Source organism: Tiliqua scincoides, chromosome 1, assembly GCF_035046505.1.
Source record: "Tiliqua scincoides isolate rTilSci1 chromosome 1, rTilSci1.hap2, whole genome shotgun sequence".
In the NCBI taxonomy this organism is placed as follows: domain Eukaryota; kingdom Metazoa; phylum Chordata; class Lepidosauria; order Squamata; family Scincidae; genus Tiliqua; species Tiliqua scincoides.
In genome coordinates this window covers 97,714,814-97,737,105 of record NC_089821.1, presented here as the reverse complement: position 1 = coordinate 97,737,105, position 22,292 = coordinate 97,714,814, and the positions used below count along the sequence as shown (strand labels likewise).

General features: G+C 41.6%; 1 pseudogene; it reads left to right on the top strand.

The window, feature by feature from the left end:
- The first annotated feature begins 13,081 nt into the window (after positions 1 to 13,081).
- On the top strand, positions 13,082 to 13,201 carry LOC136638027 (5S ribosomal RNA; annotated as a pseudogene).
- Positions 13,202 to 22,292: the final 9,091 nt, after the last annotated feature.

The following is a 22,292-nucleotide window of genomic DNA, read 5'->3' as shown; positions in this document are numbered from 1 at the left end:
CTGGAATGTTGGATAGGATTGGACCTTCAGTAACTAGTCCTGCACTGGTGTTAGAAGCTAGAATGACACATCTTGGATCACCCCTTAAAGCCACATGCAATTTGATAATAGAAGAAGGTAAATAACATGAAAAAATGTTAGAGGGAAGATTCATCCTGAGATGTATCATTTTAATTGGGCCAATGAATGCCACATGCAAGAGTTTGAAAACTCCCGTTTTAAGGATTCATGTGCTTGAACCAAAGTAGCCCTCTCCAGATTATTTTGTCGCTGATGTGGTGTGCCTACAGCCCAGACAGACTTCAGAGATCTTGAAATATAAATTTGGGGTGAAGGTAGCAGGTAGTACACTCCATAGCAGATGCAGAAGAACAGTGGTGCATGGGCTAAAGCAACCGTAACCTGTTGCCCCATAACAAAAGGCACGTAAAATAGGAAGTATGATGAAATGAAGGAAGCCGTTAGACTTACAGCCCAATCCTAACCAACTTTCCAGTGCTGATGCAACAGCAGTGCAGATCCAAGGCAAGGGAACAAACATTCCCTTACCTTGAGGAAGCCTCCATGAGTGCAGAATACAGTGTGTTCCCCATTGGCATTAGCGCTGGAAAGTTAGTTAGGATTGGCCTGTTAGTGCAGGGAGGGGGCATATATTCTCTGCCTTTGTTGTTTTTGCACTATAGGTAAGGTACACAATCACACATATACAGGCACAAGTGCACAGATCACATAGTGATTTATACCATCATTTATCTCCATAAGAGATGCAATCATAAGAAATGCCTAACCATTGTGTGCTCAGGGTTCCTGGATTTTTTTGGAGGATACATGGATGACCTGATCTACACAGAGGTCTTGATGATGGTGTATCTGTGGGAAGTCATTCCAAAAGCCATCCCAGCATTGGGATAGGTCACGACTGGATTTCAGCCAGTGACCTCTGGATGTTCTGTTGTACTGTATCTGGAACAACCTCCCTCTCTACATGCAGACACATAATTAGTATAGGCTTTTTTTCACAATTTAGTGCCAAGTGAAATGCGGAAAGAGCTGGCCAGTTTTTCTTGAGTTCAGATTTTTTTTGCAAGTGAACTTAATCCCGGCGTTCTCAGCTTCTTCTCCTTATGCCAGTCACAATTTCTAATTAGCTTTCCCAATGGAGGAAGAAGATGGATTATATTTTAATATCCAGAGACTAAAATTAGTTTATATTTTAGCAAGTTAGCACTTCTTAGCAGTTGATTTACTCTTGAAGCTGCAAAATCTGCGAGCTTGCAATTAATCATGCGTTGGTCATTTTCTTTCAAAAAATGTTCATTTTGTCTGTCTGGATCATAATAGGGGAAAACATGTAATTTATGCAGTTTAGAAATTATAGCCTTGTGTTTAACTATGTCATAATATATTTTCTCATCTGTTCATTGTTCTTAACGTGATAAAAGAATATAATTTCTCAGAGATTCATTTAATCATTCCCTTTAAGGGGGAAATCCAATGAGTAGTTATAAATTAAGCATTATAAATATCTAATTATTTTAGTGCTTTTACATAATGCACCTTTTAGTGTTTGCACGCTATCCTTGCACACTAGGAATTCATTTATTTTTGCAACCTTCACAGTGTCTTTGGCACAGTGCTACAGGTGTTAAAAGGACAAAGCAGAGAATAATGGAATTTTCAAACCACAACGTATCCATAAAAAGAGGTTGCTTGCTATCAAAAAGCAAATCGCTGTTTTTAGAACACATTCGCCGACCTCTGCCAAAAAATTAACCCGTAAACTGTTTGACATGCGGAATAGTATATTAAAATGCTGGCTGCATACTGATCACTCACTAGTCTGTGGCAGCAAATCAATTAGGCTACCAATTGTGTTCATTAGAACTCATTTAAATCTCAATTAAAAAGTTAATTAAAAGTAAGAGTGAAGAGGAAATCATGTCTAACATTCATATTAAATCCAAATCACCAAATTAATTTCAAATCCAAATCAACAATCAGGGTTGCATTTTTTAACGTAGTTTTTTTTTTTCTTCCATGAGCTGCTGTGACATTAGTTTACATTATGCAGAAGTGTTTGCCTTGAACTAAAATGTGCCTTGAACTAAAGTGATTTCATTTATAAGTACTGTTTGAAATTTGTCTGGGTAAGTGATCTTTGTTAGATTAAACTCTGACTTTTTCCTTCCAGTGAGCTTGAATACTGTTCTATTTTCCCTTAACTTGTGCAACACGTTGGCTGAGTTCAGACCTCATGCTAAATCATGATTAAACTATGGTTTAAGTATTACAGTGATGAGCCTTAAACTTCCGTGCTTTCCTTTCCCCATGGTGAGCAATGGGAGGAAATGTGTAACTGTCCAGGTTTAAATCAAACTGGGGTTTGCCATAGCCTCCAAACCCAGCAAATCCTATCTTGTTCTTAGCACCATTTGTGATCAAGCCAGGATATCAACCTGGCACTGAAGTCAAGCATTATTCCTTCATATTATTTCTTTCAAAATATTTGTATTCCACCTTTTTCATCCCACAAGGAGACACCCAAGCAAGTTCACAATAGATTTTTTTAAAAACCCATCAATAATGATAAAACATTAACAGCCCAAAACTAACCTCATCCAGTGCAGGATAGGAGGTGGCTGGAGGACTCCTTGGGATAAGGGAATATTTTTCCCCTTACTCTGTGTTAAGCCCCAGCCTAACCTAAGCGGCTTCTTGGATCCATGCCAGCTATTTAGCTGGCGCAAATCCAGGAAGCCTGGTGTAATGCTGGGACGGCCGGAAAGGGGGTTAGGGTACGGCAGAGGAGGCTTCCACAATCTCGCCCCCTTCTGAGCCTGATCAGCCCCATTTTACCTTCAACCCACCCAGAAATACCACCTACCATTACTCTCCCCAAGTCCTTGCTCTGTCTTGTGCTGCTGCTGTATGCAGCACCAGCGGGCTGGCGCAGGTCTTTGAGCCATCACTGCCAGCTCACAAGCAGTTGCAAACGTTCTTTAAGGCATGTTTGTGAAACTCTGAGCCAGAGCAGGTATGGCTGTGCATTTGGATTGCACTGAAACAGACTGATCATCCAACCCTGATGATGTCCACACACACACACACCACCGCTGATGCAGACGCTCTAAAGGGGCACATGTTGCATCTTGTGGGGGAGCTTTGGATCCTGCTCCAAACTGAATGGAGACACCGAGCTGCATATCATTTACATACTGGTGACACCCTACCCCAAACCCTAGCAGTTTCTCCTAGCAGTTTCATGTAGATATTGACAGCATGGGGCACAAAATAGAACTCTTCCAGATACCATAAGCCAAATACCTCTCCTCAAGGTAAGGAAAAATTTGTTCCCTTGCCACGGGGCAGCCCTCTACTGCACTGATGGGTCTACTCAGTTCTGCGCTGGCTACTTTGCTGGTGCAAGTCCAAGTGGACCTGGGTAGGTGGATCATTAATCTAATAGACAAAAAATGGAAGCTAACTGGCTCAGAATGCAGTGCTCCCATTGGTTAGAATAGATGTCACTCATGCAGGGAACACTGTAGAGCACTGTAATAAGAGGTTTTGTTTGCTTGCTTGCTTGTTTGTTTCCCATCTTTCCCACCAAAGGGCACCAAAGTGGCTGAAACTGAGTGGCTCAATTTAACTAGCACCTGGATAACCACAGTCTGACAGATCCAAGAAAGGACCGGGTTGGCACACACTAGTCAAAAGCACTCCATACTCATAGCCACTGTCTCCATGAGCAATGCTGGGTCCAACAGCATCCCAAACTATGGACCTGATCCTTCAATAAGAGTACATCCCTGTCCAGATCAGGCTGACAATCCAATCCTGGGTTGTAGGTTTCCTCTGTTTTGTCTGGACTTAATTTCAACTTGTTTGCCCTCATCCAGTCCATCCCTGATTCAAGATTAAGGATCTCTACTGCTCCAAACTGAATGGAGACACCGAGCTGCATATCATTTACATACTGGTGCCACCCTACCCCAAACCCTAGCAGTTTCTCCTAGCAGTTTCATGTAGATATTGACAGCACGGGGCACAAAACAGAACTCTTCCAGACACCATAAGCCAAATGCTGTGGCATCCAGCAGGTCCCTCAATACCACCTTCTTGAATCCAGGAAGGACTGGAGCTACCGCAAAACTGTGACCTCGTTATGTATGTGATTCAGAGTCTGACATGCTTTCCAGCACACACATGAAGCTCTTCATCCTCCCGACATCCAGTTCCTCCTGCACTTGCTTCTGTGGAGATTCTGTGCAAACATTCCCGTTCATGTCGGAAGTTACCACAACTGCTTAAACTCAATGAGGATGCTCTTGTGGGCATTAAACTCCATATATGACTGCTTAAAAAAAGACATGCAGAAAGTCATTTCTTGGGGTTGGTTTGTGCCCTGCATGCTCAGGCATGCACCTGTGTTCTTTGCTTCATTTGGATTCTTCACTTCATCTAAGGCAGTGATTCTCTCACATTTAGCACCGGGACCCACCTTTTAGAATCTGTCAGCACCCACCAGAAGTGATGTCGTGATTGGAAGTGACATCATCGAGCAGGAACATTTGTAACAATCTAGGCTGCGATTCTACCCAGACTTACCCAGGAGTAAGTCCCATTTACTATCACTGTTAAAAGAATATATATATAGTAGTTTGTTAAAAGCACAGGCCTGTAACATTTCCCCATATGCAGTCGCATACCATAGGAGCATCAAGGCTAATATATTAAAAATAAAATATTGAAATGAATGGGGACCCACCTGAAATTGGTTCACGACCCACCTAGTGGGTCCCGACCCACAGTTTGAGAAACACTGGTCTAAGGAGTCAACAGAACACATCCCAGACCCTGCTCTGTTGCACTCTGGGTGGCTGTTCTGTCTCTTGCTGTGTGATGCAATGATAGCTTAAGTGTACCCGAGATGTCTCTTTTCCTATTTATGAGTGCTGTGTGTGTGTGTGTGCTGGAGAATGGAGGGCTTCCTTTTCCCTTTGTTTCCTCCAGGCCCAATAAAAGAGGCCCCGGAGGTGGCGGAGACTCTCCCTGACAAGGCGCGGAAAGCATCCGCCTAATTTTATATGCAGTTCTTGGCACTGAGGTCTGGGTAGAGGTGGGCAGGGTCCACCCAGTCCTTCAGTCTCATTAATCATTTGGCTCTCTCCCCTCCCTGCCCCCCGCCGCTGGCAGCCTCTTCTGGAGGAACCCTTCTCTTTATTCATTCAGACAACCCTTTGGATTAAACAGAGCCAGCTAAATGTCAAACCAAATCTGAGTCTTGATGCAGATAATCATTTCAATAATATTTCTCCATTTGTGCCCAAACACCAAGGGAATAAAGCTTTTCTGCTGTCAGGTAGTGTAAGACTGCAGTTGGTGTAAATGCTTGACATTGAGCCAGATGGCTTAGCCGTGCCTCAAACATATGTTCAACAAGCAGGCTTGCACACATTGGAATTTTATTATTTTGAACTGGTGAGGCATGCATATTTATTTACTTGACCCCTTCTGGTGTCACTTTGGTTTTAAAACAATCAGTTATAAAGCTCCCCCAAGCAGCAGGGTAGGCCTGGCTTATAAGGCCCTGTCAGCTCCGTAATGGATTCTACAGAAAAGCTTTCTCTTTTAAGGACTTCCATTTATCTATTTAAGGAAAAAGGAAGTCAGAACATACATTAAAAAAAAATACATTTGCTCTCCGAATGGTTCAGATGCTGTAGATCTTGCCTATTTTTTTTAAACGCACAAAACATCAAGGATTTTAATTCCTCAGAATACATATTTTGTGTATGTTTGTCTGCATTTGTTTTATTTTCTCTTACATTAAAAAAAATATGGAAGTGAATTCCCAAGATACTTTTCTGCATGTGGAAATGGGCTTGTGCCCATGAACGAGGTACTGTCCTTACAAAAGCAGATCATGCAAGAACCTTGCGTGAGGGAAATTAAGTCACATTCAGAGAATTACCTCCACATGCAAAGGCCTATTTCACCGTGCTAAGCGTGCCCAGCATTTGTGCAAAGGTTTATATACATCTTTGCACATAATAGTACCATTGCCATTTTTTTCTTGTGTTCCTGTATTCTGAATCAAGAAAGTTCTCATTTCAGGGATTTCAATGTCTTGGTGCTTCTGATTTGCACAATCCAGATATGAAGCCATTTCCCCCTACTCTGATTCTCCACCAATCAGCCAGCATACATATATTATAGAGAACATATAATACTGACGTCCCAATCCTATCCTTGAGATATGCCAGTTTATCTCCATGTATGCTGGTGCACTTACACTACCATGCCTGTAGATGCCTGCTTGCCAGCGGTTGCACCAGGGATGCTAGTGCAATACCAGAAAAATGCTGCACTGACACAGCCTGAACATCACTCAGATGCCAGTGCAACTCCACTGGCAAAGAGGCCAAAACAGGGAGATGGCAGCGTGACATGGGAGGGACACAGTAGGAGGGGTGTGGGAGGGACAAGGAGGCATTGACAGATACCATATCCTAACCCACCTTCAGAGAATGGACACATCTCTGATGCCAGAAGAACGCAACACTGATAACAGAGCTGGCGTAGTTAGGAGGAACCACACAAGAACAACAAGGAAGGGGAAAACAGCAGAAAATTGCACCTCCTGCCACCTCCCTGCCTACCTACTTTCCCACCAAAGTGTTCCCACCATTTCTGGTGAAATACATGTTATGCAGCCCGTAGGAAACAAATGTTCCCTCATCCAGAGTGACCTTTAGGACTGCCCCCCCCCACAGGATGCGGTGGGAGCCCTTTTGGTGCATCTACATTGGCGGGGGGAGCACAGGATTGGGCTGATTGTCACACAGATGCAGGAAAACTGTATCTTGTGAACAGGGTCTCATTGCACACATTTTGCACCAGACTCCATTGCCAAACCTGCCAAAAATGTTTGGCTCTGCCCCTGCCCCCCACCCCAAATAAAATGGCCAACCTCTATTCTGGCTTGCATCCCCACCTCAAATCCACTATTTGAGGCAGAGACCTCTTCTACCAGGCCCCACTCAGGCATTAGAATGTTTTTATCTCAAGTATCAACCCTGCTGTTTATAAAAGCCATTCTCTAGAGTTGCAATTGCCATGCTAAATTGTAGAGTAAAAACAAAGTAAGTCACAATATTTAATTTTTAAAAATAACTAATGGATAAGATGATGACTACGTGCCCTTGTTCTCCAGGATGGAAAAATGTGAATTGGAAGAAAGAAATTATTTATTGCTAATAATTCAGTCAGTTTCTAATTTGGACATTACTTCTTATTGACTCTTTTATTGCTCATTTAAAATATTTCATCATATAACCGTCAATCACATGTATGCTAAATTAGTTCCTCTAGAACAGCATTTCAGCAGAATTAGAATAAAAGGTGCAAATGTGGGCTCCTAAATACTGCATTTATGGAACATTTAGCCTGTTAATGCACGCTTATCAGTGCATCTCCAGTATTTTTCAGCTCTATGTTATATGTCTACAGTATGTGCAAAAGGTATCCAAATGCAAACAAGCTGCATCTTACTCATCATTTTTAGCACTAAAGATTCAAATTTTTTTAAAAAAAAGATATTAAACACGTGCCAGTGTGGTGTAGTGGGCAGAGTGTTGAAATAGAACTGTGAAGACCCAAGGTCACATCCCCACTCACTCAGCCATAAAGTTTACTGAGTAATCTTGTGCCAATCATCTGCTCTCTTCCTAACCCACCTCACAGTGTTGTTGTGAAGATGTGAATGAAAATGGAGAGAGGACCATGTCTGCTGCCCTAAGCTTCTTGGAAGAGTGGTATAAAAAATACCATGTAATTTTTTTTTTTTACATTAAAATGTACATTTTGAAATTTAGTTCCTAAATCCTTTGCAAACATCAGATCTAAAAACTTAGGTTCAGTAATGAACTTTTCTTATTTGCTCTGCAACTGGATTTCATTGCTGTCCAGGATAAAGAGGACCAGCAGATTTGAAAAAGACAGTAGGCAGGTTTAGCAAATCATGTGGCAATAACTGCATTGGAACATCAGAGCATGATAGGTGCTTCCAAAATACACGTAAGCAGGGCCAGCCAGGGCCGAATCCCATCTGCGGTGTCCAATTGGAAACTTCTTTTGCAGGCCCCCAAGTTCACAGCCAAGATCTGTAGAATCTTAGCAAAACAGATAAAATTTATTATAGACTTTATTTCTCTATGGTAGAATGGAAAGCAATCAAAACGTGCGCTTAAAAAAGTGCATGTGAGTTAAAAGACCAAATGGACCTAAGCCCATTTTGATATAAAATTGCCTATGTGTAAGCCTACAAGTGAACAAATGTGTAGATTACCTTTGAAAAGTAAATCACTTGTTTTAGTGATTGTGAAATGACTTAGTAAAAAAATATTAATTTTAATCTGAGATATTAAAAATATTAATTAATCTGAGAATCTATATAATATTAATTTTGTTTTTTATTTTTACCCTAGCACACCCCTCCCTTTGGTGCAGGGCCCAATTGGTAGCAATTGGTCCAATAGGCTTAAAGCTGGTCTTGCAAGTAAGGGTGTGTGTGTTTAAAAAAAATCCATTTGGCACCCCATCCATTGTAAGAGCTTCCATTTTATATCAGTGGAATGGCCAGGATTGGGGGTGGATTGGGGGCTTGACAGGATAGATACGGCACCAGCATCTGCAGTATTCCAACCTCCTGGCCTGAACATGTCCACAGCAGGCTGCTCAGAGCTGTGCCAGCTACAGAACTGGAACAGATCTGAGGAGTCCCTCCAACCAGGAAAGCAAATAACATTTTTCATTTCTTACCTCTCCCAGCCGACCTGGTTCCCAATCAGTGCGCAGGATGTACTGGCAGCCCTGCATGATGCATGCCATTCCAGAATACAATGGGGTCATGAACTATGTAGCTGGCCTGTGTGGCTGTTTAAAATAGGAATCTGTTTAACGACATCATTTCCACCATCCATGCCTTTGGGAAGACCACTTTGACTGTGGGCTCCCAGGTCAGCAGGGCTGGGCCACGAAAGCAGTCTTAAGACACTGCACTAATTCAGTGACTGCTGCATTACTGTTGTGACTCCCCCATTGTAAATGGTTGGCAATCTTCAGTCTCGAAAGACTATGGTATAAGCCTATAGCACCCAGTATTCCCAGGCGGTCTCCCATCCAAGTACTAACCAGGCCTGACCCTGCTTAGCTTCCGAGATCAGACAAGATCAGGCATGTGCAGGGTAACAGTTGCTAAGTCGGGCTGCTCCTTTCTTCATATCTCCAAGATAAATTCTTTCACATTGCTTTGGCTTGTCAGATTTTTGTTGGTGCTTAATTCTGTGTTTTGTCATGCTTCTTGTCATTGAAATGCGAATTTTCATAAGACGAAGGAAACTTACTTTATTTGCCTGCAAAAACTTACATACAATTTTGGAACTAGGCCATTACTGCAGACCAGTTACTGTTAACAATGGTATTATATTTATCAGATTGCAAGGTGGCGATGAAGGAAATTTTTTTTCACCTTATGGTATTTTGGATATTTCCATAGCTTGCATGCAACGGGGGAAATGAGCGTAAGAGAATTACTAGTTGGAGGCTGGCACAGTTCCTAGCTCATTATTCCATAAAGGATTTGGTGTTCCATTGGGTGGAAAATATTGTGTAGTCAGGTAATGCTGACTGCATTACCACTGAATTTTATGAATTTAGCATTGCTATTTACTACTAAATTTTATGCTGAACCCAATAACAAGGCAACAGTCGTGCCAGTCACTGTTAACACATTCCTCCTCATGATTTACCCTGGAGTATTCCACAAAACAGCAGCTGATTTGCCAGCCACAAATAACATTTTGGTGCCGCATCCTGGAATTAGCAATAATTGCCTCCGGTGGTGGCCAGAGTCTCTCTCTCTCTCTCTCTCTCTCTCTCTCTCTCTCTCTCACACACACACACACACACACACACACACACACACACACACAAGGTATGGTGGAATATGGAAATTATAGATGATATTCTGTTCTACACTCCTCATATTACAATATGTTTAAGTGAAATATTGACTAGTAAAGTCTTCCCATTTGGGTAAATTCACACACACGTAATCTAGCCATGTTTGCAACATCGATGACTTGCACATGTACAGTAGAACAACCATCATGATGATACACAACAGCAAAGCTTTCATATCATCTCACATCTCTGCAATGTTTTACAACCAAGACAGTTCACATGTGAAGCTGTGACTCACCAAATCATAACATTAAGAAGCACTGGGTGTACACATGAAAATCGGAATTTGGAGGGAATGCACTGGGCCATCTACTAAAACTCACTGCCACTTGTCTTCATCTCTTGTGCCTCAAAAATTTCCATTTGATGCCTGTCCAAACTTCTCTCAAAACAACAAAAGGCAACTCCACCACCGCCTCAGAAACGTTGAACTGTTCTTATAATTAAGACTCGTATCCATATGGCAAACAATTCTCTCTGTTCTAGACATAGCTCAGTCTCAGGCAAGTGTCTGGCAGAGTCTCTGACTAAATGAAGCTAAACAATCCTCAAAATCAGTGGTTCTCAGTGTGAGAGAAGATGGTACAAATAGCTAGCGGAGAGTAACAAGCTCCTTCTTAACCTTTCTCAGTATGTTTCTTAACTGGTTTGCTTCCTACCCACACATGATATTATGGGTTAGGAAAGAATGGGTATGCTACTTCTAAGAGTTTTAAGGTATTATGTGCCTAATAATATATGAATGCTGCCTTCACAACTGATTCATCTGCCCGTGTTTCATGCTGGGATAGCCATACAAACATCCCTGTACAAAATATCACATCAACCTACCTTGAATGTCAACCCATTCCCTCCCAATCAGTACAATGCAGGAAACCTTTATGTAATCCACCCTCAGTCTTTTTTTTAAAGAGAAAGGTGCAGTAGAACTATAATTAATTGTTTAATTAGAGGACCCTTGTGTTAATTGTAGTAGTTAAGGAGGAGATTCCTCTGCTGTTTGCAAGTATTTTGAAAGAACCTTAAAATACAATGTGGCAGTCCTGTATTACCTCTCTCCTTACCTTTGACTTGTTTGGTTGTAAAGTTGTAGAGGAGAATGACTTCAGCCTGAGGTATTGTTCTTAGTACAGCAATACCTTGACTTTCATCCACTTGACTTTCGGCGCCTTGCTCTTTCAGCCATTCTCATTTCAACTTTTGTCCATGTGCTTTCCTCTTTCATTTGATTTCATCCAACCTCCCACAATGTTCACCAGTGCTCTTATGCTTATTTTCCTTCTGTTTCTGTTTATTTAGGTTCTGCATTCATTTGCATGCATTATTTTTGTTTTTCGCCAGCCAATATATATTTGCAAGCTGTATTGGAATTGCGGAAGATTCTTGAGAAGATAGTGTGGTGCTAACAGTGGCTCCTTGCTCAAGATCAGCCAGGAAACCTAAGCCAGGGTTAGCCCCAGGGCTCTAATGACACAGGCCAACACACATTTTGCTTCCTTAAACGTTACACCAATTCCTGGGTATATTTGGGGTGCCGATTCAAAAAATGGCATCCGTTTTGCCCTATCACGTCTCGTTTTGGAGACACGGCATAGCCTCTTTAGTGAATGGTTCAAGCAGCTTCCTCATGAGGAAGCCTACACCATGGCTTCCTCATGAGAAAGCTGCCTGAACCATTCACTAAAGAGGCTATGCCGTGTCTCCCAAACGAGACGTGATAGGGCAAAACGGATGCCATTTTTTGAATCGGCACCCCAAATTCATATCAAACCACCATAAAGTTTGGGAAAAACTTTTCTGACCCTCAATTTTGTAGGCCTGTGTTAGCAATGGGTGTGCTGCACAGCTGCAGTCAGGTCATTACAGGGATAAAAGCAGCACCCAGAGTAGTGAGAGTTTGTGGGTAGTAGATGCATGGGTGGGCAGGCGGGCGGGCGGGTGGACGGACAGACGGACGGAAAACAAACTGGTGGGTTGACTCACGGACTAGTTGACTAACCAAGCAGAGACTGCTGAGTGGTGGAGAGCTAAGGTAGTGCTGCTGTACCTAGAAGAGCTGTTGCTTGGAGAACTGGGACCCTGCAACCCTACAGCCAAGCCGCAGACATGTCATCTTCCCACTGGTGCTGGGGTTCAGCAGTAGGTTTATATGCCACTAGAGCTAGCTGTGCTTGAGCCAGGAGGACTAATTAGCTTAAAGAGGGCGTAAGTTCTCTAGGCCAAGTTTAGAAGAGGAATTCGGCCAAAACACAAGCTAAATACGGCTACGCTTTGACATTCATCCATTTTTAACTTTCATTAATGTTCTAGTTCCTAACCAGATGAAAGTGCAAGGTATTGTTGCAATATCCATTGGTGCATATAGTTAAATCTTGATCAAGAACCAGTTCACACATGTACACAAAGCACTCAATGTATCAGTCAACAGTATATCATTCAATGACTTATTACTAGACAGTCTGCAAATTAGCCATTCTGCAACTGGCCAGGATGGAAGGGTTTCCTTAATGTGGGGAAAAGTTAATTTTTCTTGCCTTTGGAAAGCTTATAAGATGGGCATGAGATTCCCTGTAAAACACAGAAAGATGGGCATTCCCTACATTTAGATCTTCTAAAAGAGACAAAGTACCTATTAAGAAAGAGAATCCTTTTTTCTTGCAGAATGACAGTGCTGAGAAATCTATGAATGTTGCATTATTGATTAAAAAACCATATGGGACCTAGTCATCCAAGGAAAGAATAATTAACTACCAGGAAGGCAGGAATGTGTATTGAAAGGTGGGCTGATATTGGATGAGTCTTTGGACAATATGCAGGGGTGCGTCACCTGGACAATGTGCCCTTGCCTCACCTGAGTACCCACTATCATTTGGTTTTCAGTCCTGGCGATATTCTTTGCCGAGAAGACAACATTTTCAAATCTGCAGCATGGCCCAGTATAGACCACCATGAGTTCAAAATGTTCAAACCTGCAATGGGAAGAAGGCAGAAGGAGATGACTGGTCTGCCGGCAACTGTTGTCATGTCCATAATTATGGCATAATGCAGCATAACCTTATGCAGCAACTGTTACCCTGCACATGCCCGATCTCATCTGATCTCGGAAGCTAAGCAAGGTCAGGCCTGGTAAGTACTTGGATGGGAGACCACCTGGGAATACCGGGTGCTGTAGGCTTATACCATAGTCTTTCGAGACTGAAGGTTGCCAACCAACCTTTCTTCTCTTCCTAGGAAGGGGCTCTCTTCCAAGTCTTTGATTACCTAAAAATATTCTGAGCTTTCCATCCCAGTCTCTGACAGTACCTCTTCTGCTCATGTTAGTGAAGCAGTTCAGGAGTTGGTCTGCTTCACACCCACACTTACAGATGGAGGGGACTTACACAAAAATTTTCTATGTTCCCAGTTTGGCACTATTCCTCTTGGGGAAAGAAAAAGAGGGTGGCAGCAGAACAAAGTGTCCAAAAAAAGCAAAGCTTCAAAAGGGTGCCAAAAAAGGCATGTTGATTTGAAGCATCCACATACCTCCCACCCCAGCCGTGCTGTTTCCCCCTTGCCTTACAGCATCTTTCATAACCATGTACATGTGTGAGTGTGCATGTACATTTAATTTGTGAGATCTTTGCCCAAGGTGAGCAGCACCCACACATGCCAATCCAACATTCAGGATCTCCAGCTGAAACATGTGTGAACTTACATTATTCAATACACGTTTGGTTCTGCAGCTGAAGGCAAATTCTGCAGGACAGGTGAATTCTCATTGGGACACTGTCTCTTCTTGAGGTATTTTGCATTGCCTTGAGCTGCAAAGTCTTGAGAACTTTTGTTTCCAAAGGGAAACCAAGGCTGGTGCCTAATTCTCCATTGACACCAGCTCCTTTCCTGAGCTTGCTTAGGCGGCAGACGTTCCAGCGGGTTCCCTGCTGCTCCAACTACTTCCTGTGGTGGAGAAAGAATAATCAGAGAGTTTCAGCCAGATCCCTGTGGATGGCACCATTTGGATATACAGGACCCATCCCAAGTCACATCATTTATTAAAAGTATTAAAATGACAGACACAGGGAGCCATAAAACCTATGACAGAGAGATGGCTTTAGAGAGGGAAAAAAAAATCAGAAAATTATTAATTTATTCCTGTTTTCACCAAATAACTTTTTAAACAGACGAAATAGTTCTAAAATTATATGGAAAAATATAGGCAACACAAAAAAGTCAATCCTGTACCACTTGTGAAATGAGTAAAATATTTACTAAGTCCATAAAAAACTTATTTAATCTTCTTTCTCTGTGGTAACATGAGTTGAATATGACCTCTGTAGTAATATACTGAATATATGACATTTGAAGTTTACTTCCCCAGTAACCATGCTAAAGTTAACAATTATTACCATGGCAGTCACTCAACAAATGTAGACTTAAAGTGCGAAATAATTAAAGAAATTTCAAAAAAAATTTTGAAGGGAAAGAAACTAAGAGTGCAATCTGATATGGGCAGGAGGTCTGGTCTAGAGGGTAGAGCCTCCGTTAGCCCAAAGATAACATCAGAAGGTCGCCAGTTCGAGGACACCGGCAGCTCCCTGAACAGCTGAGAATGGCGAGATCTTGAAGCAGCTGACAAGCCGAGCTGAGTGATTCCAACTGGTCTTGGTGTGAGCAAGAAGCGTCTTGGCTGCCCTCCATGTGAGAGATGGAACTGCTAGGCTGACAAGCCTGTATATCCACAGGCTGTGTGGGAGAACTGGAGGCCAGAAGTGAGACCAAACCAGGAAGATCCATTCTGAAATGTTGTTGGTTCTTGAAAGAGAGAACCTCTATGATTGTAAAAATCCCCTTGAGGGATTTAGAAACGCCTGCCTATGTAAACCGCCTTGAATAAAGTCAGAGGAGTAATCAGATGACCAGAAAGGCAGTATATAAATACCTAGTTATTATGATGATGTTTATTCATAAGTATTATTTATTTTTCACATTTTTATAATGCCTTTCCTCCAAGGAGCTCAGGGTGGTGTTGTACATGACTCCTGCCCTATTTTTGTCTTCACAACACTCCTGAAAGGTCAGTGAGGCTGAGAGATAGCGACTGGCCCAAGATCACTCAGGAAACTTCATGGCTAAGAATTTGAACCTGCATCTTGTAGGTCTAAGTCCAACACCAGCATCACTGCATCATCCTGGCTGTGAATTGCTAAAACACTGAAATCCCATACAAATTTATTTACTGAATGCACAAACTGTCCTTCACCCAAAAATTACTTCAAGGTGATTCTCAATGAAAAGACTAGATCTAACATTGTTTGGGACACTGCAGGAGGAGGACAGAAGAATTCTCAAGTAATTTTGTAGGACATAGGGCCAAACTAAGATGTGATGTGGTTGTTTCGATTGGAACCCCAATGTCATTTTCCTTTTCAAAATGCAGCCATGGACACACACACACACCCCACCCATTTAGACTCAGGCCACAGCACAGTGTGAGAAAGGTGTTAACTTTTCCCTCTCCCTCCCCATTCACTGATTACCTGTCTGAAATTCCCTCCCCGCAGGCTGCTATTGAGCCATGGAGGGAAAAGCATACAGCACAAACTAATAGCAGTGTGTGGGCTGGGGGTGAGGTGGGGAATCAGGGCTATGATGCTCACTATCTTGTAAAATACTGTCAGCTCTTTAAAAACTGGTGCAGTAATTCTCAGAACCACAAATTCATAAGTGTCCACAATCCCACCAAGGTCAGCGCTAAGATCTTAAAACAAATAGGAATGTCAAGAAACGAGTCTCTCTGTCAAACATATCATTTGTTGGCACATTGAAGATGTGTACCTGTATCTAAATTATTATAGTTAGATGTCCTGTAAACTCTCAGCCACTGGGCAGATCTATTGGACGACAGTTGAAATGATAAGCAGTAATATGACTGCTTCACATTAATTAAACTAATCTGCTAACTATAATCCTGTGTGTAAAATTAGATGAACTGTAAAAATAATACTCTATTAAAGAGAGCATCATATGGAACAAGTATGAATGTGTTAATTAACTAACTCTGAGACAATCTGGTAATGAATGATATGTCTACTTTTACTTGGTGAACATTCATTGTAACTGGCCAGCACACACACACAAAATATTTGGCAACCTGCTCTTCCTTGCTCCTCTTCAGTATGCAAAAGAAAAAAAAATGATGTAGTCTGGCTGTTAGATCAAGACATCACTTTCCCTGGATGTCATGATCTTGAGCACATATCAGAAGAAGTTCTATGTGCACAGCTGAACTCTGTGACACTGACCTCCGATTAGACTGAGGGCATGTTTACACAATCACGCTTCAGGTGGCTTAAGAGTCCTGATGTCTGCCCACCTGGAACTCTATGAATTATAGAGCTGTCTTGCAGAATAAAGTGGTAAATGGAGGTGCTCTCATTCTGGATTGCACCACTTCATGCTACAGGCGTGAGGTCAAATTATTTGAATGCATTCCCATGTCATATGCTTCCTGCATGTCACTAAATCAAGGAGAAGCCTATGCTGCCAGGGAGCTGAGGATTTCCATGGATAGGTTCACTGCATTCTCCACTTCCACAAAACTCCAAACACTTAGTTTTAAAACTAAAATTAAAACAGAGATGTAATTAGAAGTCGTGCAGAGATCATTGTTTCGGAGTGACTTGGCAATATTAAAGAGCTGACATTCTACATATGTGTTCATTCCCCCCTCCCATCATATTCACTGGTCAATTGGGAATTTCAAGTCATTGAAGCGCTGCTAATGGGGGGGGGTGAATCATGGGCAACAATGGCATTTTCATAGTGCCTAAAAAAAACTGTATACTGCCTGAATGCCATGCATTTGGACCATATAGCAATATAGCCTTCAGAACAGTAGAGTACACCCAGTTATCTACTGTAGCACACTCTACATGAAGTTGCCCTTGAAGACTGCCTGGAAGTTGCAATTACAGGCATGTGCTACTTAACAACCTTCCACTTAATGACAAAACGTATATATGACGGTGGTCAAAGCACAACAAAGAGGCTCTTAATGAGGCAGTCAGGTGTCTGTTTACACAACAAAGGCACTAGATTGGGCTGAATGCTTGCTTAACAACCTGATCTCATAACAATGGGGATCCGAGAACATATCCCTGTCGTTAAGTGACGCATACTTGTAGTGCAGAATATGACAATCTGTATATTCCTTCTCCTGCTTAGAGCCCAATCCTGGGCTCAGTGCTGCAGCTTTGTGCCGTAAGGCATGATTGTGAGCCTCACCGCCAGGCTACCACCCGTGCTGGCCCAGTGCCGACCAATGCTGGGCTAGCGCCAGGCTAGTGCTCGGCAGGTGCCCAGCCTCCATGGCTCAGCGGTCTCACAGACTCCTGAGCCGTGGCACAGTAAGTGGGACGGGGGTGGGGAGGAGGTGTTCTGGGGATGGGGGAGGCTGGCGGGGGCAGAGAGAGGGTGGGGGAAGGCATGATGGGGAGGTGGGGTGGGGGCGGGGGCAGGAGACAGGCAGGTCCATGGAGCTCCGCTCCACCGGATCCAAGGCGTTCGTGTAGGGCTTAGCGCCCTACATGAATGCCTTTACTTTACAGTAAAGTGAGTAGCTCCACTGTGGTGCTGCTTACCTTCTTCTCCCAAGAAGCCACTCGCGGTAACCTGGGGCGCAAAGGATCCGGCGGCAGCTGCTCTCAGTGCCGCCAAGGCTGGGCACTCCGTGCAGCTCAGGATTGAGCTGCCTGTTAGTTGCTTTTGGTTTCCATGATTGTATCCTCTATTTTGTTTAATGGTTTGTTTTCTTTTGTTTAATGGTTTTATTATACTATTTTTCATGATTATTTTACAACTAAATACAACTATAAATACAACTAAATACAACTAATGACCTTAAAGTTCGGTCATATTGTGCGTTTTACTAGTTTTTTCGCTATATTGTATGCCACCTTGAGTGCTCCAATTATTTGGGGTATGTATTTATGTATGTATATATAAATGAATGGATGAACCAACAATTGTACAGGCAGCTCTTAATTGACACAGGGGTTACATTCTTGGAATTTGGCGCATATAATGATAATGTGTAAGTTGAAACTGTTTTGCCCGTAGGAACCAATGGGATTGGTATAAGTTAAGGGGAAAACCTTAAAAGGATTAGGGGAAGGGGGAGCTGCTTCTCCCATACTTTTTCAAACTCAACTTCTTGGGAGCAATGAATAAACAGTAGTGATCACTGGTGCCTAAACCCAAGGAGAGAGGGGACGAAAGCCCCCTTCTTCCAAGGAGGAAGTGGTGGCTGCCTGGAGTGCACTGGATGCAGTGGCAGCCATTTTCAGCACCACTGCAGCCCTGAGCACTGGCCAGCTCAGGATTGGGCTGTCTGTCAGCAAAGGTAGCAGTGCAACACCTACCTGCTACTAGGGTGACTCCCTCTACTATCTGGGGTGCTCTTCAGAGTGAACCCCCCTCCTCCATTCTCTGGGCTGAAGGAGTTGCTGCCTCTTTTCCTGTCCCTTCCACACAACAAAGGAAGTACCTGCAGAGTTAGCTAAAGTGGGGAGGGGAGAAGAAGAGGGGGCAGCTCTCTGTCAAGAGCTGAAGGGAGCAGGGCCAGAGGCAATGACTGTGTTTTTCTGAGCTCTTGAAAGCTCTTGAGAAAGCATGCTATTTTCTCCAAAAAAAAAAAAAAAAAAAAAAAAAAAAAAACCTGTGGGTCTGCGGAGATCCAAGGATCTGTGATCAGGAGAGATTTGATCCTACACATGGTGTACCGTTTCGGAGTAGAAGGGTCCAGCCAGGGGCTGTTTTTCTCCAAGGGAACCCAACCATCAATGTTGGTATTGGTGAGGAGTCATCTTGAAACTAAGCTGAAGGCCCCAGGCAGGGAAAGACCTTGGAAGAACTAAGTGAATGTTATTCTGTTGTGTGTGTCTGGCATTGATTGATTAATTGACTGCCTGATTAAGCTTTTGAGGGAAGAAGAAGAAGAGGCAGATTTTCCCCCTCTGGGAAGAGGAAAGAGGGGGGAGGCTTTCTCCATTCACTTGTTTGCTTGTGTGAGAAGAAGTTTTGGAGGAGACCTGCTGAGCTTGTTAAGGAAATATGAGAGCATAACTCTAACTTTACAAATCTAAAACTCGTTGAATTACAAATTAATTGTTTTGGAATATAAATTCTGCTTTGGAATGCTCAGTTTTGTTTCCCTGTGGAGATCTTGGAGTGCCTTTGGAGAGGGCTGGAGATCTGCGTTTCTTTGTTTTGCAAAAGTGGTTTATTGTTTTGAATTCCTCTCACTATCTCTTGGAAGGGAATGCGGTTGATAAGGCAACAAATGTAAGCAATAGAATCAAAACAACAGAATAAGAAGAATAGAACATTGGGGCATCTAGTGGAGTTAAAAAGACTTTGCAAGGATCAGAACAGGACTTGACAAGTGAAGTAAGGAGAACGATATACTGAGGATATCTAGTGGCATTAAAAATATTGCAAGGCAAAGGTTTATTTGACTTAAAATTTCCTTGTGTTGGTTTTTATGGGTGAACAGTTGATTTCTTCATGATGTGATGTGATATAAGGGTAACTGATACTGGTATATGTGATAACAGGTATTTGAGTTTTACAGGAAAGAAGACATAAGAAGGAAGAAAAAGGATGACAGGAAAAGGAGCGAAAGTTAGGGGCTCTCCCGCCCTGGAGTCAAGCTTGGGAAACTAACACAAGAGGAACCGAAAGGGAAAGATTGGAAGCAGGCAATACAAGACAATATAGAAGAATTAGTGGCAGTGGGACAGCAGCACACAAATCAATTTCTGTAGGTTCAAGCTAGTCTGGATGTTTTAACTACACAACTAAATGATCTCAGTGTGCAACTGAAAGCTGTTAAAGGCCAAGCAGATGAGAATATACAAAAGATTAGAAAATTAGAAGAAAAGACAACAAAAGATCAATCTAGAATACTGGCGATAGAACAGAACCAATATGATGGAGAGGCAACTTTAATGGAAATTCAGATGGAGAGTGCACCTCGAGTGGTGAAAATACAAAATGTACCAGAACAGAAAGGGGAAGATACACGACGTCGGATTAGTGATTTAATATCAGAGTGGATCGACACGCCAACAGAGGAGATATTCATGAATCTGGATTCAGCGAGAAGAGTGAGCACTTTCTATCTAAGAAAACATGAACTACCAAGAGAAATCCATGTGAAATTCATCAGAACTTTTTACAGAGATAAAATATTGAAGATCTCACAGGAAAAGGAATGGATGGCAGAGGGTAGTAAAGTGAAAATTCTGAGACATGTCCCATGGAGTGTGAGAAAGAAGAGAAAAGAATATGAAGAGCTAGCAAAATTCTTAAGAGGAAAGCAAATACCATATAGATGGATTCTCCCGGAAGGTATGTTTTTTTCAATTCTAGTCACAGAGATATAATATAAACTCAACAATGAAAGCAGAAAATTTTTTGAGTACAGTGATGAAAGATGAAATGAGAAATGAAGAAACTGAGGAAGAGGAACTGAGAAGAAAAGAAGTGGAAACTGTAGAAATGGAGCTGGAAGAAAAGAAATCAGATGATTCAGAGATAACTGAGGAATCAGAAAAGGAAGAAACTAGAGGGGCAAGGAGGCATTCACCAATAGCAACAAGAAGAAGACAAAAAGAGAAGGTGAATAGTAAAAAGAAACATGATGGTTAAGGGAGGATGGAATATTTACTCTGTCAACAGAAATGGCTTAAATTCACCTCAAAAATGAAAGAAAGTCTTCCTTCAATTGTAAAAGTTAAATATGGATAGGTCATAATATTACATTAGAACAATGGGAAGAGATTTGGAAATATATAATATAAAATTTATTAGAGCAACAAATTTTAAAGAAAATGTATATAAAATGTTTTATAGATGGTACATGACACCAGTAAAACTGGTAAAAATGAATCAGAACATACCAAAAAATAGTTGGAAGTGTAAACGGAATGTTCTATCATATGCGGTGGACATGTAAAAAAAATGCAATTATATTGGAAAATGGTAAGGAATCCAATCCAAGAGATCGTTGGATTTACGATATCGCTGAAACCAGAGTTAATTTTGCTTAATATTACCTTAGATATTATAGATAAAGAAAATGATGTGTATTTAGTTACTATGATATTAACTGCTTCAAGGATTTTATATGTTAGATACTGGAAAGATATTAAAATTCCAATGAAAGATGAATTAATAAGAAAATAATGAATGTGGCGGAAATGGATAGGCTTACAGAGATTTTGGATCAATAGCGCAAACCGACACAGATAGAGCAATGAGACCATTTTATGCTTGGTTGAAAATGAAGTTGTAGATGTATAAGGTAGGGCATTTAGACGAATATATTGTATACGTGATATATTATACAGGATATGAAATGACAGATAAATGATATTAAGAGGCTAAACTAGAAGAGGAACAAGATTAGAAGATATGTATTGATTGATTAGATATATTGATATATGATTGCTTGCACCCTCCAAAGGTGTGTTTCTGTGTTTGTTTTTGTGTGTGTGTGTTGTGTATTGAGTTTGTGTTTTTTATGTGTTTGTTTATATTTGTTTGTTTTTATTTTGGAAAATAACAAAAAAAATTTTATTTCTTTTTAAAAAGAGAAGGCTGGGCTGAGCAGCATGTATTGCACATGGTAGAGAGCCCTGTTTGCTGATTGCATGATGGGAGTTTTCCAAACACAGTCTCACATTGACGTAGGTGACTTGAATCTCCATGAGTCAGCGAAAAATGCTGATTTTTTGCGACTCAGACCTGAATGACTTGAATTCCCATCGCTATACTATAGTATTCAAAGAAACATGAATGGAAGGAAGACTGTAGAAAGGGACCTCCCAGTTGTATTTCCTTGGATAAACCCTATTGTTTTTACAAGGTCAGGGGTAGATCTACTATGAAACTAATGGAAACTTAAGGATCAGGGCCCCTAATCCTGAAGGGACTCCAGAAGCAACTTTAGTCCACACTGCTTAAAAATTTTGTGTGTACTGTATGAGAAGGGTTAAAAAAAATTAAAAATATAGCGTAATAGTCACATTAATTAAATTGATCAATTTTTTGTTTTATATATTTCAAAAATCTCAAAGTTTGAGAGTCAAGGAATTTTTATTCAAACCAGTGATTTTGATATGTGAGATAATCCAGTACAGCAATATTAATCAAAATCTGAGATGTAGTTGGTAAATATTTTTTGCAGTTGGTAATTTTTTTTTTTTAATTGGGATGATCTGGAA